General features: G+C 43.1%; 1 protein-coding gene across 1 annotated transcript in view; it reads left to right on the top strand.

Annotated features, from left to right (window-relative positions):
* The window catches only part of plxdc2b (plexin domain containing 2b), a 380,673-nt gene that overhangs the window by 143,068 nt on the left and 216,918 nt on the right, over positions 1 to 20,687 (top strand). The gene's annotated exons all lie outside the window — the stretch shown is intronic.

Here is a 20,687-nt window from a genome sequence, read left to right as displayed (position 1 = left end):
TAAAACTATGTATTTTAAGAACATTTCCGGAGCAAATTTAATAAATGCCCATTGCCACTGATTGAGGAGAAATAACTTCTGTGTAATGGATTCTGCAACCTAGCCCACTAATATAATCAGAACTCATCAATCTGAAAGACCTCATCTCTGGTTACGCATTGTGACAGATATACTGCACTTTTATTGTTTATACAGCAGCAGATTTTGGACAGGTTGCAAAATAGAACTGCTTAAGATAAGTAAATTATACTGAATAGTGGAATGAATCAAAGTGTGCCAAACTATCTCATGTTTGATGTTCAGCTAAATAAGTTTAAGATGAAAGGAGAGAAAGATTTAATTAGAACCTGGGATGCAACTTTCTCACGCAGAGGGTGGTGTTTATATGGAACAAGCTGCCAGAGGAATTAGTTGAGGCAGGTTCAATAACAACATTTAAAAGACACTTGGACAGGAACATGGGCAGGAAAGGTTTAGAGGGATATATCCGCCAAACGCGGACAAATGGGACAAGCTTAGATGGGGAATTTTGTTCGGCGTGGACAGATTGGGCACTGTTTCCGTGCTGTCTGACTCTATAAGTAGACGAGATCTCATGTTAGTTTCATTTGAATATCTGTACCTAGACAGTTAAATAGGGAAATTAAAATCCAAAGTTCTCCAATTTAGAATCAAGAATGAAAGAATTGCATTGATATTTCCTTTGCAAGTGTGATGAATATGTAGAATTTGATGCCGTTCATTTTAATCTCAGGAATGAGATTAAGGAATACATGGATAAATACAACAGTAGTTATTAAATGATACACCAACAATGATTCCCGAACTAATGGAGAAGTTGACTCAAGAGAATTAATTAATTACTGACAATGAGAAACGTGAAACTAGAATGCTGTCTTGCTTGCTTTCGTTTGTTTTAAAGAGAAACGTTAAGGAATTTTGCCTCAAGTGATTAATGAGGTTAACAAGAATTAATGTGCAATTCCTATTATATGCAGCAATATGGAATTCCCTTAACAAGTTTAAATAAACCTGTGGCTTGTAAAAAGTAGTTAGAAAAACAAGTGCAGTAGGCCATTCGGCCCTTCGAGCCAGCACCGCCATTCAATATGATCATGGCTGATCATCTGAAATCAGTACCCTGTCCCTGCTTTTTCCCCCTTATCCCTTGATTCTTTTAGCCCTAAGAGCTAAATCTAACTCTCTCTTGAAAACATCCAGTGAATTGGCCTCCACTGCCTTCTGTGGCAGAGAATTTCACAGATTCACAACTCTCTGGGTGAAAAAATGTTTCCTCATCTCAGTCCTAAATGGCCTACCCCTTGTTCTTAAACTGTGACCCCTGATTCTGGACTCCCACAACATCGGGAACATTTTTCCTGCATCTAGCCTGTCCAATCCTTTAAGAATTTTATGTTTCTATAAGATCCCCTCTCATCCTTCTAATTTAGAGTGAATACAAGCCCAGTTGACGCATTCTTTCATTATATGTCAGCCCCACCATCCCGGGAATTACCCTGGTGAACCTACGTTGCACTCCCCCAATAGCAATAATAACCTTCCTCAAATTAGGAGACGAAAACAGCACACAATATTCCAGGTGTGGTCTCACCAGGGCCCTGTACAACTGCAGCAGGACCTCCTTGCTCCTAGACTCAAATCCTCTCACAATGAAGGCCAACATTTAGTTTAACATTTCATCTCAATGATATTTCAAATGAACTGGGAAAAAAATGTTTTGCGGAGAAAGGCTAAGGCATAGTGTTAGGAAATAACAAAATGGAACATCCAACATGGTTTAGATGAGGAGAGAATGAACAACATGAATCGTAGTACAAAATAAACACAAAGTCCTGGAGTAACTCAGCAGGTCAGGCAGCGTCTCTGACAGACATGGATAAGTGAGCCAGAATCGGAACCATTATTCAGACCCAACCCGAAACATTGCCTATCCATGTCCACCAGAGATGCTGCCTGAACCGCTGAGTTACTCTGGCACTTGGTGATGTTTTTTGGTAAACCAGCATCTGTAATTTCTTGTATCTCCATGAATTATGGTAATGTGGTGAAAAAGGGTGGTAAATTCTAGGGATTAGCGACAGGATATGTCAGGGCATGAAGGAAATGAATGAAATATAAATTTACCAGAAGAGAGACAAAAAGTGTATGTTAAAAATACGAGAGTCAATTTGGAAAGGTTAATTATATGAAGTGATTTAATTCAATGTTGGGACTGGAAGATTGCAATGTGCTTTGTTAGAAATTGAGATGCTGTGCATGAGCATTTGTGAAGTTCCATTGGAACAATGTAGGAGGCCAAAGACATTGGGGACAGCGATGGAATTCAAGTAAAGTTAAAGTGTCCATTTCATACTTCTGGACTGAGCCATGGAGTTCTGGAAATCCAGTTGTTCACCAGCTTTGAGGGAACCCATATTGAGACATCAATGAAAGAGGACACTGCATAAAATCTGAAGAAATACACATAAATCAGTGGAGACGCAAGAACCTGTAGATACTGGTGTACAAAAAAAAAGGCACAATCTCAGCCACAGCTTTTTAAAGTATTTGATCAGGAAGGGATGGAAAAGGACAGGTTTGGTTTGACAGGAAGGGATATAGAAGGGCAGGTGTTGCCTCTCCAGTGGCTGCATAGGACGGTAGTCGGAGAAGACTGGTGTTGGTGGAGATGGTAGAGAGAACCTGCATGTCCCTGAGGGACCAGTCCCTGCAATGAGCTAAATGTGTTGGATGTGGAAGCTATTGAAAAGGATTCTTCGGGATGGGATTTGCTACATTAGGTAGAGAATGGGCTAATTAGGGACAGTCAGCATGGCTTTGTATACAGCAGGTCATGTCTTACTAACTTGACCTGGTTTTTTGAGGAGGTGATAAATGAGGGTACGGTGGTTGATGTCGTCTCCTTTGATTTTAGTGAGGCATTTAATACATTTCCCTCACAATAGGCTGAAGGAAGACGACTTGTTGCGGAAAAGTGGTGTCATCAGAACCAATATGACTGAGCCAGAGAAACTGGGGGACGAGAATAGAGATAGACACAGAAAGCTGGAGTAACTCAGCAGGACAGGCAGCATCTCTGGAAAGAAGGAAGGGGTGAAGTTTCGGGTCAAGATCATTCTTCAGTAGAAGGGTCTCGACCCGAAACGTCACCCATTCCTTCTCCGCAGAGATGCTGCCTGCCCCGCTGAGCTACTCCACCATTTTGTGTTTATCTTAGGTTTAAACCAGCACCTGCAGTTCCATTCTGCACGTAAAGAAACAGGTTTGTTAAATTTGAAGGAAATTATGAAAATCAAAAGCTGGAGTTACTGGAAATCCGAAATATAAACAAGAAATTCTATAAACACTCAAGATAGTCAGGCAACATCCATGGAAAGAGAAACAGAGTTTTGGGTTGAAGTTCATTTATCAGAACAGAACTTGGTATTTCCTGCAGATTCTGCCTTTTTGAGGAAATGCTGGCACGAAGAGCCAAATGGCCTACTCCTGCACCAATTTTCTATGAAATTTATAACAACATAAATCATAGCCGCTGCCATAAAATCATTCTGGCTTTGAAAATATAATTTTACAAGTGTCAGAGTCTCATTCCTTCAGCATTTCATTAGTGTTCATTTCTTTTCCGCATGTGATTTAAATCTAATTCATTATTTCTATCGCCTTATTTAGATTCTGCATGCCTGTTGAGGTTCTTTGGTCTGATTAGTTGAAGCATGCCACTGTTGATTTGCCTGCTGACAGATGTTGCCAATTCCCTCAGAGAGTGCTGCTTCGGATCAGCCGCTCCATGAATGTATTTATTCCCGAAAGACCACAAATACTGTTGCAGGTGCAGGCAACTATCAGAACAATGAGCGGCAAGCTTTGTTCCTTTGTTCTCGCTGCAATCCCAGTTATAGAGTCATAGAGTCTTACAGCATGGAAACGGGCCCTTCGGCCCAACTTGCCCACACCAACCAACATATCCCATCCACACTAGTCCCATCTGTCTGTACTTGGCCCATCTATATACTAAAACTCTTGTTTGTTCGCTTGTTCCTGAACTACAGCCAAAACGGTACATGATAGCGCGACAATTTTAGGACCACCTTCCTCACTGTCGTCCTGTGGTCCTATGGAAGAAGTTTCATTGAAATCGGTGTTATATTTTTTAAGCTAGTCACATGTAAAAGTTTTAAAAAACAGTTGGGGCTCCGTTGATCTGGTACTTACATAAGAAGGCCGCCGCATCCGCAGAACAAACGCGTCTGCGCCTGCGCATTTGGGGCCCGTTGAGCAGGGCTTGGCCCCCTGTCCCTTGGGGGTGGGAAAGCCAGGCCTGGTGCCGGTGGAAGCGGCTGGAGCCTAGGCCTGGATGTGACCGGGTAACCGTGAGCCTGAGGTGGGCCAAGGGGAAAGGCAGCAGCCGCAGCGGCGGTGAGGCCGGGCGGAGGTGGAGACTGAGGCCTGGGCCTGGCACTGGGCCTGCTCTCGGCTCCCCCGTCCCCACACCTCTCCCCGGCTGGCTCAGCTCCTGCCCCACGCCACCCAGAGTCCAACAGCTCAGCAACAGTGAGAGAGCCGCCGCCGTCTACCACTGAACATCCCCGCACTGGAACGGGACAGGACTCTCCCCCCCCCCCCCCCTCCCCCCCCCCCCCCTCCACCAATGGCGACCGCCCGGGCCAGGAGACGGGTTGCTGTGGCAACCGTGGGTTGATCCCGGGGGAGGGGGGGGAGTGGGCGAGTAGGGGGTGGGGGAGGGAGGGAGGGAGGGGGGTGGTGGGGGAGGGATGGGGGTGGTGGAGGAGGGGAGGATGGGGGAGGGGAGGGGGGAGGGGAGGGGGGAGGGGGAGGGGGGAGTGAGGGAGGAGAGGGTGCTGCACCAATGCAGGAGAGGCAAACCTAGCCCCTCACCTTAAACCTGTGTCCTCTGGTTCTCGATTCTCCTGTTCTGGCCAAGAGACTCTGTGCGTCTACCCGATCTATTCTCATGATTTTGTACACCTCATTGTCATTGCACGGTCATTGCTTTCTGCTTTCTCAATACCTTGGCTGAAATAAGGAATTTGCAGTCATTAAAGTCTGCAGTCGGAGCCTGAGCCTGCTGCTGGGTCAGGCAATTAGATATTATGTTAAAGGAAAAGAATAATTATCCTGGACTTCTGCCATTCTTTAATGTTTTGAACTTCAGTCAATATGGCCTTTTAACTCATACCCTCACTTACTGTGTCCCAGGCAATGCATCCAACAGGAACACATGCACGAGTTATTATTGAGTTCAGGCGTAATAGAGTGAGATAATAAACTGAGAATTTGACACCTCACACAATGCCCAAGGAGTGCATTGTACCTAAATTACCATGTTGCTCTTTTCAAAACAATTAGTAGAAGAGCGTATAGCTTTTTGTTTGAAGTATTTGTCAGATTTCCAGCATTGTGTTGAAGTTGGATTACTGGATTTTATAGCCTGTAAAATCCATGAAAATAAATTATTGTAATATTTTACATTAGATTTGGGCAGCACAGTGCCGCAGCGGTACAATTGCTGTCTTACAGTGCCAAGGACCCGGTTTCAATCCTGATCTTGGGTGCAGCCTGTATGGATTTATACATTCTCCCTGTGACCACGTGGATTGTCTCCGGGTGCTCTGGTTTCCACCCACTTTCCAAAGACATGCAGGTTTGTAGGTTAATTGGCTTCTGTATATTGTCCTTAGTGTGTAGTATAGAACTGGTGTAGGGGTCGGTGGGTGGGTGACTCAGTGGGTGGAAGGACCTGTTTCAAACATCTTGGGCGGCACGGTGGCGCAATGGTAGAGTTGCTGCCTTACAGCGCTTGTGACCCGGGTTTGATCCTGACCACGGGTGCTGTCTGTACGGAGTTTGTACATTCTCCCCTGTGACTGCGTGGATTTTCTCCGAGATCTTCGGTTTCTTCCCACACTCCAAAGACGTACAGGTGTGCAGATTAATTGGCTTGGTATAAATGTAAATTGTACATTGTCACTAGTGTGTGTGCAGGATAGTGTTCTTGTGTGGGGAATGATGGTTGGTGCCGAAGGGCCTGCTTCCACACTATATCTCTAAACTAAACTAAACTAAATCAATTAAAAAAAGGAATAAGACAGAATGTGGAATTTCCTTAAAATGTATTTGGAAATGTAGAACATAAGTTAATTCCAAGTGGGCAGAGGAAGATATTAAGCTTTTGAAAGAATACAAATTTCATTCTTTTAAAAATGCATTCAGCATTTTGTTGTATCTCATGAAAAAAAATCTAGAAAAATAATTACTTTGAATGTAGGCCAACTTGATAAGTTGTGTTGTGTAAATGCTACAAAAAAACAATTAATTGAATGACCACTAATTGTAGTGATTAACATGCTAATCAAGACACCAGGAGAGTGGCCTATTTTATTTTCAAATGATGCTGAGGTCAATTTTCCCCTTAAATAAACCCTTAGCTTAATGTCTCATCAGCTGCAAGATCTGATACTTAAGTCAAAATGTCTTCACATAGCAGTTCAATCCACAGTTCATATTAGAGCATGTTGTCCACTTAAGTGAACCTGATATATACATGTTGACAAATTGGGAATAGGCACTTAAGGTAATAGCATATACGGGTCTCACTGATAAGTGCAATCAACTGTATTTTCCGTTCCTTACAAATTACGATGGAAACGTGGAGATAAGTAGAAGTCTGTGATTCTGACAGAAACACTTCTGGACTATTATGCATGTGTGTTGGTTTAAAAATCTTGTTCTCTCAGTACGAAATAGTGGAGATATGTAAAATTTGCCAGTCAAAGCATATTTTAATTTAAAATCAGCAATGTTGAATGGATGTGGTGTTGAGCAGTTCCTGAATGAGATTTGTGTTAGGTCAGAGGTTAATTCGTGAATTTAATGAAAAGGAATTTTTCTAAAATTTTTTAAGCATTAAACAAGAAATGGACGAGTTCTCTGTCAGAGTAGGATTGCAGCAGACACAGCTAGATATACTGCACTGGTGCAGAAGAGGTTTACTTGGGTGCCACCAGGATAGAGCATATTAGCTATCAGGCGATGTAGGACAAACTTAGATTGTTTTCTCTAGAGTGTCAGAGATTGAGGGGAGACCGTGATAGAAGCATTTGGAATCATGAGAGGCACAGATAGGCCAGGCCGCCAAAACCTTTTTCCCAGGGTAGAAATATCAAGGGCTAAAGGGCCTGTCCCACTTAGGTGATTTTTTTTGGCGACTACAGGCGACCAGGCTGTCTCCACACGGTCGCCAGGGTGTCGCCTGTATGGTCGTGAGTAGTCTCCAAAGAGTCGTAGCGTTTTTCTGGTCGCCGCAGGATTTTGAGATGTTTAAAAAATTCCGGCGACTGTCGGTTTGACGCCAATGATCATAGCTTGACGTCTCCTGACATAGGTGCTGTCGTAGGTTGTCGCCAGGTGACGTAGGTTGTCGCTGGTGCCGACTTCGGTGAATTCCACTGGCGACTACCTACGTCAATCTACGTCAACTAGCGACAGGTACCGGCGTCAAAACCGGAGGCCAAAATGACGAGAATTATCTTCAGTTGTCTTCAGTTGTCGCAGACAGGGTCGTAGCTTGTCATAGCTTGTCGCGGGTAGACATAGGTTGACTTCAGTTGTCGTACGTTGTCGCCTGTGTGGTCGCAGTTGCGGTCATAGGTGGACGTCGTAAGTCACGAAGATTGGGTCGCCAGTTGTCGGTAGCTTGCCGTAGCTTGACGTCGACTAGGTGGTAGGTTGTTGTAGCTTGACGTAGATATTGTCGTGGGAGGGGGGGGGGTCCAGTCGCCAGTTTTTCAGCGACCTGCTACGACTATGACAGTCATCGGCAGTCGCCTAAAAAATCGCCGAAGTGGGACAGGCCCTTAAGAGGCCAGATGCGGAATGTTTAAAGGAGATGTGCGGGACACGTTGTTAAAAAGACTGTGATGTGTGCTTGGAACACACTGCCAGGGGTGGTGGTGGAAGCAGATACAATTGTGGCATTTACTAGGCTCTTAGAAAGGTATATGGATATGTACAGAATGGAGGTATGTGGATTACATGCAGGCAGAGGAGTGTGGATTCCCCCTAGCATCATGTTCAGCATAGACATTGTGGACCAAAGGACCTGTTCCTATGCTGCACGGTTCTATATTCTATGTTCCATGATGCTGTAAAGTCATAAAGTTGGAAACTGGGAGTGGTACCACTTAGGTTAGTTTAGTTTAATTTAGATACAACGTGAAAACAGGCCCTTCGGCCCACTGAGTCCTTGCCCACCAGTGATCCCCGTACACTAGCACAACCCTACACACTAGGGACAATGTTCAATCTTTACATAAGCCAATTAATATACAAACGTGTATGTCTTTGGAGTGTGGGAGGAAACAGGGTGATCCAGGGAATCCACGCGGTCAAGGAGAGAACGTACAAACTGCGTACAGACAGCATGCGTAGACAGGAACAAACCCGGTTCTCTGACGCTGTAAGGCAGCAACTCTACCTCTGAGCCATCGTTCCGCCCATTCTGCAAATGTTTGTCCAGTTAGCTAGGTGTGAATGTGCACATCATTCCAAAAGCCATGGAAAGTTGGATAACATTAACATGTTTTGGAATTCATGTCTGCTTTATAAATAAAGTGGCTTGAAATGAATTTAACTCAGGATGACACACAACAGAGCGGCAGAAGTTGCAGAGTTGATTTGTTCCAACTATTGATTTCATAGAGCTCCGCAGGTTCATTTTAGTTTATCTCTGCACAGATAGCCGTATCAGAGAAGGCTACAATGCAGAGGAAGTTGTTAAACTACTATTGCAAACTATCCTTGCTGGCGTTCAGGCACATCATTTCTTGCATATGTGAGCTTCTCATATTTGTGGGAAAGCAGCTCGAATTTTACTTATTTCATCTGATCACTGCAACAAATGGGAATGGAGAGGAAAGAGGAATTCCAGACATTCTCTGCCCTTTAACAGTGGAAAAATAATCATATCAAGACCATGCGGTTTGCACATTCTTATGTTTTTGTTCAAAAGAGAAAGCTTAAACTGTTTCTTACCATGCAGGTCTGGATCAAATTACAGAATTACACTTCTTACATTATCATGCTGTGATAAATCATCATTCAAAAGATGTTTTTTTTTCTCATATCCTTCTCGCTTGATAGTCTGAAGAAATGTCCCAGAGCATTCTGCACTTTTTGCTCAAATGCTCTGCTAAAAATAAAAGAAGCTTACAGTTTTTCAATGACTTTGTCTCTACTGATACTAAAGGGACATGACCCTGCAGTAGGTCTGTGGCAAGAACATACTTGCTTGCCGACAGTGACGTTTGGAACCCACCATGGGTGGCAGTGAGTATTGGACCGGTGCCCACCAGCTAGTAGATTTATGGAATGACATATTGCAGCATCAGTGCTTTTTCCACGAATCTTTTTGACATTGAATTTAAAGGAAACAGCCATTAATAAGCAATAAATTATGTCATATGTTGATTGTTTTTCTGTATTTTTAATTCCAATTAGTTGGCCAGTTTTAAATTAAACTCAGTGGTCGTCAAGAGTGTTTTATTGTCATATGTCCCAGATGCAGCAATTAAATTCTTACTTGCAGCAGCACAACAGAATATGCAAACATAGTACTCTGTAAACAATATAATAAATGAAAAAAAAATGTTCAGTGGAAATATAAATATATATATATGTGTGTATATATAATATATACATTTATGCAGATATGTATGTGCATGTATATATATATATATACAGTATATTCACGCACACGCCTACACATATTTTGCACACACATACATACACATGAAAACAAGCAAACAATAATAGTGCATCTATCTTAATAATCTCAATAATCTTTTATTAACTAACACAACATGCTTTATATGTGGCAGGCACCATGAGTTGACAGCAATGTTCAGATTTAGCTAGAACCCATACTCACAAGTCACCCTGTAAATAAGAAAGTGAAATTGGAAAATAATTAACAGAGTAGAGATGTTCCAAAGCTTTCCACCTTCTTTGGAGCAAAAATTGAGTTTTTCCCAAAGGAAGTGTCCAGGGAAATGAGCTCTTGGGAGAACATAATTCTGCAAGAAACCCTTTGATGCATTGTAACAGCAGACTTTGGAGATGTAACACTCATAATAGTGACTGTTTGTGGTAGTGATGATGTAAGAGGAGTCATTAAGATTGGAACACAAAATTCAGCTTCTGCGTTTGTAGCGTTAAATAACACTTTAATCCATTTCAAGAAAAATGATTTTAAATGTTTGAGTTAATGGAGCAGATAGAAAACTCATTCATCATTGAAAAATCTGGTAATAATACAAAATTACACATTTTTCAGCCATTATATTACTCTTCTGCTCCATCATGATGATTAAGATCTATATTGTTGTATTTGATTGAACTTCTGAGATGAGTGATCTTGTCTTGGACAACAGGAAATTTGATTCCAAGATCTTTGACCTTGAAGAAAACCTCGGCAACACACTATAAATTCCAACATGCCAATTTCCTGCAGAATTTTTGATTTTTGGTTGTAGAGATCTATTGTAGCAGGTAATGAAGCAATTTTAGAGTCCTGATGATTGTTCAGCAATATTGGATGCAGAATGTGCTGTAATTATCTGCCATGTTTGAGGCAACTGCCTGTGAAATGATAGATGCATGGAAAAGCTTCAGTGGAATTCTGTGTTATCTGTATTTGTGGGAAAGGTGATTCCCTCTGGCAGCATAATTTGAGCAAGGTGCAACGAATTAAAAGGAGCTTTGTACAAATTGTATCAAATCATCCTGCGGAAGGTTGTTTTCGTTCACTAGTTGCAAAGGATTATTTCACAAGGTTTAGCTTCATCAGTAGTGGTACCTGCATTTAACTTGATTACCTAGTAATTAGCCATTAATTTGAGGATTCTTTCCTTTCAGTTTTTTTCAATACAAACACGTGGAATGCAGTAGATATTTGCATTTTTTGTGAGACCAAAAATAACCTGATTTTTTTCTTCTGTACAATGGGTATTTGTTGCAGGAAATTTGGAACATGCTTGTTTCCATTGTAATTCACAGTCCATACAAAGTGTGGTCTATATTTTTAGAAACAGTCATAGAGTCACACAGCACAGAATTAGATATTGTGACCCAATTTGTCCATGCCGACCAAAATGCCCATCTAAATGTTGCCTGCATTTGATCCAGATCCCTCAAGCATTTCCAATCCATGTACCTGTCCAAATATCTTTTAAATGTTGTTATTGTTGTCTCTCTGTCTTTCCAAGTGCATGTATTTCCCTCGGAACTTCTTCCTGTAACCGACCTATCAAGTTGTTAGGCTTACTGGTCTATAGTTCCCAAGATTTTCTTTGCAGTCCGTATATAAATGCACAACATCCATTACCCTCTAATCTTCTGGCACCTCACGCATGCCTAACAATGATGCATGTATCTCAGCTGGGGCTCCCACAATTTTTTCTGCAGCTTCCCATATTATTCTTGGATAAACTTGATCAATTCTGTGTTCCCATCTTAATGACTCCTCTTACATCATCAATACTACAAACAGGTACTGATGTAAGTGTTATTTCTCCAAAGTCTGCTGTTAAAATACGTCAAAGCGGGTACTTGCAGAATTATGTTCTCCCAGAAGCTCATTTCCCTGGACACTTCTTTCAGGAAAATCTCGAATTTTGCTGCTCTAAAGAAGATGGAGAGCTTTGGAACATGTCTACTCTGTCTATTTTTTTGTACTTCATTGTACTAGTCACCTTTGCTTCAGAAGAGATCCCAATGGTCCAAATACCTGAATCCCTGCCCCTTGTACCAGCTCCTCAGCCATGCATTCATCCGGATTATCCTGGCACAGGGATATAACACACCATCCTGGAGTCCATTTGCGACCACATAATCCCTGGCCCTCTAACTTTTGAGTCTCCTATCTTAATCTGATTTCACCCTTCCTGTTTAATCCAAGCAAGTGTGGGATCTAGCACTTTGAGAGGTTGAATGTAAGGCGAAAGTAAACAGTTAATAGTAAGACCGTTAATCAGCATTGATGTACAGAGAGATCCTGAGGTCCGTTCAATTTTCCTGAGAAAGTGGTAATGCAATAGATAGAGCAGTATGCTTGCCTTCATCAGTTGGGGCATTGAGTATAATAGTCAGGAAGCTTCATAGGACTTTAGTTAGGCCGCATTGGGAGTATTGTGTGCAGTGCTCATCGCCACATTCCAGAAGAGATGTGGAGGCTTGGGAGAGAGTGTAGAGACAGGGAGACAACACACCATCCTGGAGTCCCATTTGTGGCCACAGAATCTCTTGTCTGTCCCTCCATTATTGAATATCCTATCATTATCTAATTTCACCCTTCCTGCTGTGCCTCAGAGCCAGTCGGTGCCACTGATCTCCCTGCTGCTGCTGCAGCTCCCCTCTGAATGGTCATCCACCCCCCCCCCACACCAACAGTATGCGAAAGGATATATGTGCTTTGGAGGGGAAAGGCCGCAGTGCTGCACACTCTACCTACTCTCTTTACATTTCCTGGTGGTCACCCAGATACTTTTTGCCAGTTTTTTGGGTGTTACAATCTTGATAAAACTTCCATCTAGGATGCTCCCTGCATCCAGGTAATGCTGATTCTGTTCAGATCCAGTTCCTTCATGTGGTCAGTCCGTAGCTGCAGCTGGACGCACTTCCCACAGGTGTAGTGGGTCACCGGGGACCCTCATCTCCTGCATCCTGCCAGAGGAGTATATCACTGCCCTATCTGCACAATGTGATTTGCTGTTATCCTAAGTACAGTGGGCCCTCTCCATCTTAACATGAGTTATGATATTCTGAGAACAAGGCTATGAGAAGCCTTGCATCTATTATGAAAGTAGTGGATTGCAGGTACATTCGCAATATATCCGAATATATCCTAATTAATGGATCAGTGCCACTTCTAATTACTGAGTTTGCCTCAAAAAACCTCATCCATAAATTTTACTCCCAAGTTATTGGGTGGGGAGTTGAGGTTGTTTGTTTTGTTAGATGGTTTATCATCAGCAGGAGTGGGAGTGTGCAGTGTGGCGATCATAGTATTTTTTAATTGTATTGATTTTGGTACAAGTTTCACAGACAAGCTAACAAAGCTCCGAGCTAACAATGATCTATTCTACATTTTCCTTGATCCCATCTCCTTTAATAACTCGTTTTCATACCTTACACTTCCTTATCTCTGTGTCTGACTCTCAGTCTGAAGAAGGGTTTCCACCGGAAACGTCACCCATTCCTCCTATCCAAAGATGCTGAGTTACTCCAGCATTTTGTGTCTATCATGGACAAGACAATCATGGTTCCACTGAGGGATCGGTAACCAAAGCACTCGTATGTGAAGAAGATTCTACACAGAACCATAATTTCATATTGGGGGTAGGGGACAGGGTGTGGACTGGAACATGATGGCATTTAAGACAAACCTCCTCAGCCTGCAAACAATAATTCCTTAATGATTGTAATTCTGCATATCAGGAATAGGCTGCCACCTAGTGTGGTAAATGGAAGCATTTAAAAATAAGCAAATACGTAATTGATCTAGAAGTTGAAGGCGGATGACACAAAGTGCTGGAGTAACTCAGTGGGTCAGACAGCATCTCTGGAGAACATGGATAGATGGCGCTTCGGGTCTTGATGCTGCCTGACCCGCTGAGTTACTGCAGCACTTTGTGTCCTCTTTTGTAAACTAGAACCTGCAGTTCCTTGTTTCTGGACGTGCAAGGTTGTAGGTTGGTGGCTTGAGGAAAGCAACAGTGGATTGACATGGCGACAGTTCACAGTTTGACGAGATAAACTAACAGATATTTATTAATGAAGATAGACACAAAATGCTGGAGTATCTCAGCGGGTCAGGCAGCATCTCTGAAGAAAAGGAATAGGTGATGTTTCGGGTTGAGACCTTTCTTCAGGGGAGAGAGGGACGAGAGGTACGGAAATGTACAGAACAAATCAGAGCTGCACTGTTGGCCAAGGAGCGCACAATGGTCCATTGTTGGCTGTGGAACAGGTGATAACGAAGAGATACGAACAGTGAAACTAGCAGGAAGACTTGGGAGGGGGGAGGCTCGGAGAGTGAGGGAATGCAAGGTTTCCTTGAAATTAGAGAGATCAATATTGATATCTCTGGGTTGTAAGCTGCCCAAGCGAAATATGAGGTGCAGTTCCTCCAATTTGCGTTTGCCATCACTCTGACAATGGCGGAGACCCAGGACAGAAAGGTTAGAATGGGAGGGGGAATTAAAATTGATTTAGTCACAAAATGCTGGAGTAACTCAGCAGGTCAGGCAGCATCTCGGGAGAGAAGGAATGGGTGACGTTTCGGGTCGAGACCCTTCTTCAGACTGATGTCAGGGGGGCGGGACAAAGGAAGGATATAGGTGGAGACAGGAAGATAGAGGGAGATCTGGGAAGGAGGAGGGGAAGGGAGGGACAGAGGAACTATCTAAAGTTGGAGAAGTCGATGTTCATACCACTGGGCTGCAAACTGCCCAAGCGAAATATGAGGTGCTGTTCCTCCAATTTCCGGTGGGCCTCACTATGGCACTGGAGGAGGCCCATGACAGAAAGGTCAGACTGGGAATGGGAGGGGGAGTTGAAGTGCTCGGCCACTGCGAGATCAGTTTGGTTAATGCGGACCGAGCGCAGGTGTTCAGCGAAGCGATCGCCGAGCCTGCGCTTGGTTTCGCCGATGTAAATAAGTTGACATCTAGAGCAGCGGATGCAATAGATGAGGTTGGAGGAGGTGCAGGTGAACCTTTGTCTCAATTGAAATGTTTGGCAACCAGGAAATCGCAAAGGGCAAGGCAGACCGAGTTTAGGTGTTTAGCGGAACAATCGCCCAGTCTGCGTTTGGTCTCGCCGATATATAGGAGCCCACACCGAGAACATCAGCTACGGTAGATGAGGTTGGAAGAGGTGGAAGTGAACCTATGCCTCACCTGAAGGGATTGTCAGGGTCCCTAGATGGAGCCGAGGGATAGGTGTTGCATCTCCTGCAGTTGCAGCGGAAAATACCTGGGGAGGGGATGGTTTGTGTGGGAAGGGATTTATTAAAGACATTAATAAAATTGTGAGCGGCATAGATACGATAGACAGTTAGAACCTTTCTCCCAGGTGGAAATGCCAAAGGCTAGAGGGCATAGCTTTAAGGTGAGAGGGGCAAAGTTTAAAGGAGATGTTCAGTACGTTTTTACACAGAGAGTGGTGTGCCTGGGATGAGCAGCCAAGGATGTTGATGTAGATAAACACGATAGTGGCGTTCAAGAAGCTTTTAGGCAGGCAAATCAATATGCAGGAAATAGAAGGATATGGATCATGTGCAGGCAGAGGAGATTAGTTTAACCGAGTATCATGTCTGTCACAGACATTGTAGGGCAAAGAGTCTGTTTCGGTATTGTGCTGTTGTATGTTCTGAAGCATCTTGTTATTAAATCTTTGCACGATGCTTGCTGAACTCCTACTCCGTGTTTGCTGACCAAGCATTGTTTATGTCGTTAGGCTACGCTGTAGGAAAAATGATAGATCATTCAAGAGTTATGACTCCATTATTTGTTTGATATTTGATAAAATTAGTTGCTCTATCATTTGCAGAAACAAAAAGAAACTTCGCAAGGACGAAGCGATTCAGCCTCGGAAGTGTGTGTTAACCTCTTCAGTCTATCTATACAACTAAAGTCCCCATCTCTCATGTCATATGATAAACCTCCTGCTCCCTTTTTAAGACATTCACATCTTTTTCCAATGCATGGTATCTTGAATGGGTCACAGTGTTTTTTATAATGTTTCGTCATGAGTTCCTTTATGTTCAATGCCTCTATTGGTGGAGCCCAGAATCTCTCAACCTGCCCTGCACATATGCACAAATGACTCAATGGTCAATGGTCGATGGTGATTTATTGTCACATGTGCAAATGCACAGTGAAATTCTTTTTTTCCCATACAGTTCAGTAAAGTATTGCCGTACCTAAGCACAATCCCCAATTAGCAAAGTGTACAGAAATAGTCCTGGGTTTTGGCGCCATTTAGAAAGTCCAGTGTGGTCCACCCTCTCGGTCTTCTTAAGCAGCGCCCGATCCAGGCGAGCCCTCGGCTGCTACGGGGCCTCCAACCATCACTGTCTGGATTGTCCCACAAACCGTTGTCCTTCTCCTCACCCGGTCACCTTCAGCCTTTGAGCTTGAGTGCACGTCCCGCAGCTGACCCTGAGGGAGCGGAAGGTGAGACCCTGGTTCAATCTCCTACCGGCCCATGCTCCTCGTGAATGTTGTCGCCGGCTCCTTCCTCTCCACTCTCTGGTCTTCGGGGGATGAGCAGGGTCCGGCTTGGCGGCTCCCCCCTGCAGGCGACGACCCACTGGTCTTGTTGCGTCCGGCCGTGCGGCCGTCGGGTGAAGCTCCTTGCAGGATCTGATCTTCCTTTCTATATGTGAACGAGGTCATAGAGTCAAAGAGTGATATACCTGCCCTTCGGCCCAACTTGGCCACACCGACCAACATGTCCAAGATACAGTAGTCTCACCTGCCAGCATATCCCTCCAAACCTGTCCTATCCATGTCCCATGTCCTATACCTGTCTAACTGCTTCTTAAATGATGGAATAGTCCCTGCCTCAACTACTTCCTCTGGCTGCTTGTTCCATACACCCACCACCCTTTGTGTGAAAAACAGCAGTGCTTAAGTTCCTAAGGTATATGCAAAAATCCCTCTGTCTATGAATCAAAAATTCTTGCTTTTTTTTTTGCCTTTGATATAAATGTACCAGCAGTCTAGTCACTTTTCATGTCAGGACAAAAAATGGATTATTATGTAAATGCATTATCACAGTATTGTGAAAAGCAACACATAATGGTCTATATTCTGCAGTTGTGTTAACAATGGGAATGTCATGTGCACCATCGTTACACTGTAAAACTAATAGCATCTGAGGTAGGCCTGTGTGGAGATAGACACTGAGGTGCAGCTGTTACTGCAGCTATTCACTGTTCCTGCACAGAATCAAGTTTTTACCTTAGTCTTGAGTAGTTTTTCAAGGATTGTAATAATGTTTTTTGAAGGTCTTTAAAGTCTGCGGCAGATCATGTTGTATGAATTTGATTGAGCCTTTTGAGAAGGTGATGGTGATAGATGAGGCTGAGGCCGTGATATTGTCTACATCAATTTTAGTAAGGTATATTGATGAAGCCCGTCATCGTAAACTCATTCAGAAGATTAAGAAGCATGGTGGCTTGGTTGTTTGGATTCAGAACTGGCTTACTGCTGGAAAACAGAGGGTTCTGGTGGGGGCTGGAGATCTGTGACCAGTGGAATTCCACAGGATTCTGTGCTGGGACCTCTATTTGTGATGTGCTTGAATAAATTGGATGTAAATATAGATGTGTCGGTTCGTAAGTTTGTAGATTACACCAACATTTTTGGAGTTGCTGACAGCGGGGCAGGCTGTTAAGGTATACAGTGGGATATAGGTCAACCACGGAAATGGGCCAAGAAATGGCAGATGGAGTTTGATCCAAGCAAGTGTTGGCGATTTGCACTTTGAGAGGTTGAATGTAAGGGGAAAAGTAAACAGTTAATGGTAAGACCATTAACCAGCATTGATGAACAGAGAGATCTTGAGGTCCAAGTTCATTGGTCCCTGAAAGTGGTAATGCAATGAACAGAGTGGTACAGAAGTGTAAGGTATACTTGTCTTCATCAGTCGGAGCATTGTGTATAATAGTTAGGAAGGTATGTTGCAGCTTTATAGGACTTTAGTTAGGTCATATTGGGAGTATTGTGTGCTGCGCATGTCCAGAAAAGTTATGGAGGCTAGGGAGAGAGTGTAGAGTTTAGAAGCAAGGAACTGCAGATGCTAGTTTACAAAAGAAGATTGGGGTGATGGAGTAGCTCAGTGGGTCAGGCAGCATCTCAGGAGAATTTGGATAAGCAACATTTTGGGTCAGGATCCTTCTTTAGACATTGTACGTGGTGGCCAGGGTGGTGGGGGGGGGGGGGGGGGGGTGGAGAGTGATGGATGGAGTGTAAGTTCTGATATCCTGGTTGTGCCTGAACAACTCCCCTACAATTAGACTAAAGAATGGTCCTGACCTAAAACATCGCCTATCCATGTTCTCCCGAGATGCTGACTGACTCACTGAGCTACTTTAGCACCCTGTGTCTTCTGTAGAGGAAGTTTATCACAATGATGCCTGGATTAGAAGGCATTAGTTATAAGGAGAGGCTGGGCAGACTTGGTTGTTTTCTCTGTAATGTCAGTGGTTGTGCGGAGACCTGATATAAATATGTGGAATTATGAGAGTCACAGACAAGTTGGACAGTCAGAACCTTTTTCCCAGGGTGGAAATGACTAGTGGGGGATGATGTTTAAAGGAGATGTGGTGGTGAGTTTTTTTACACAGAGAGCTGTGGGTGACTGGATTGTATTTCCAGTAACTGTTCTAGAAACCTTGTCTCGCAACTGATAGCACAATAAGCACGGTGGCGCAGCGGTAGAGTTGCTGCCTTACAGCGAATGCAGCGCCGGAGACTCAGGTTCGATCCTGACTACGGGCGCCGTCTGTAAGGAGTTTGTACGTTCTCCCCGTGACCTGCGTGGGTTTTCTCCGAGATCTTCGGTTTCCTCCCACATTCCAAAGACGTACAGGTTTGTAGGTTAATTGGCTGGGCAAATGTAAAAATTGTCCCTCGTGTGTGTAGGATAGTGTTAATGTGCGGGGACCGCTGAGCGGTGCGGACTCGGTGGGCCGAAGGGCCTGTTTCCACGCTGTATCTCTAAATCTAATCTAAAAAATATGCAACATGCAATTGTGTGGGTCCTGCAATTTATATATATGAATATAGCCTTTGGAATTGAAATTGGGAATCGTCCTGAGTGGGAATGAGTGGATGGCCTTAATGGTGGATAGTTATAGGTTTACTTTGATGGCGTATAGTCTATGAAAAGCTTAATGACCTCCTTTTTAGTTTTCTTTTTCAAAATAAAGATCTCTTGGGCTTGACCTTCTCAGTTTCATGACAGTGATGATGTTGCCACAAACGGTTGTGTAGATTTGTCTGACGTGCTCAAATGAGGAGCAGCTGTTTTCCCAGATGCTACAGTAGATGTCAGCATGGATACTAATAACATTGCTCTTTCAGTCATTCCTGTCCTCTTTTAACCATCTGCAACCGAGGGCGGGAAGCAAAGTGCAAGTGTTCTATGAGTAAAGGCATGTTATTTTTTTTCAAAATATAATTTGCAAGCTGTATTTTCACATGGACTGGAAATCTTTGACTTTCCCTTGTAGCTATACTCCTGTAATCTTGTTGGCATAAAGTTTATGCCAGAATTCATCCTGAAATGAAAATGATGTGACAGTGCACTGTTACAGGTTGTGTAACAAAGGTTGCTGTTAACAAATCTTACAGCAATTGTTTTACAAAAAAATTGTAAACACATATTATTAGAGTGCCATTGACATTAAGAGCACCATAAAATCATTCAGTGACTTAACTTTTTTGGCTGGTAGAATATGGATTCAATAGACATTGCCTATGAGTATCAAGTAATTCTAAGTTGGAGAAAGTTTTTAGAGTGAAGACTAAAAATGGTGAGACACAAGGGATCTGAGGTGTGTTGGAAAACAGGATCCAAAAAATTGACTTGATGATTGGAGGCAGAGGGTAGTGGTGGATGGGCGTTATTTTGACTGGAAGAAGGTATCACAAAATGCTGGAGTAACTCAGCGGGTCAGGCAGCATCTCTGGAGAGAAGGAATGGGTGATGTTTTGGGTCGAGACCCTTCTTCAGACTGATGAAGGGTCTCCACATCAGTCTGAAGAAGGGTCTCGACCTGAAACGTCACCCATTCCTTCTCTCCAGAGACCTGCCTCCTGACCTGCTGAGTTACTCCAGCATTTTGTGATACCTTCGATTTGTACCAGCATCTGCAGTTATTTTCCTACACAACTTGACTGGAAGAATATAAGCAAAATCAGTTGGCTCGAATGAGAAGGCAGGGAGTCTGATTAGTATGTTTGCAGACAAACAAAAATTATGGGTGTCATAGATATTGAAGAATGTTGTCTGAAGATACAGCAAGATATAGATCATTTGGACAGTCAGGCAGAGTGTTGGGAAACGGAATTTATGGACTATGAATTTATGGAAAATGGACGGTGCATTATGTACAATAGGTTGTGGTAGCAGTAGACAAAGTGCAGAATAGATTCTTCAGGATGTTGTCTGGAAAGAAGCATTGTAGTCATAAGGAGAGCTGGGTTAGCCTTGGGCTTTTCTCATTGGAAACTAGGCTGGTACAACTATTAAGGTAGTTAATTGCACAATTACTCAAGACAAAATCGTCCCTTACTGATCTCCATTTCTATACATGTATTTAATAGTTATAATAATGAACATGACATGAAAGCATGTCTACATTTTATTTTCCATACATATAACAACCTGGTATTTGCAATTTTATAGTCAGCTCTTTTTTTTTACTTCGCCTTACTTTTCAAAACCAACTCTATTGATAGCTGCAGATTACAAGTTACAGTTGACAATCAAGAGAAGGCAGATTCAATGCATAGAGTTGGTTTTGCATTCACTAACAGTGTATCCTAGTTGACCTATCAATATTGATTGTCTTGTTT

This window comes from Rhinoraja longicauda, chromosome 2 (genome assembly GCF_053455715.1).
Source record: "Rhinoraja longicauda isolate Sanriku21f chromosome 2, sRhiLon1.1, whole genome shotgun sequence".
Taxonomy (NCBI): domain Eukaryota; kingdom Metazoa; phylum Chordata; class Chondrichthyes; order Rajiformes; family Arhynchobatidae; genus Rhinoraja; species Rhinoraja longicauda.
The sequence above is the reverse complement of the archived record's forward strand: the minus strand, read 5'-3'. Positions and strand labels throughout refer to the sequence as shown.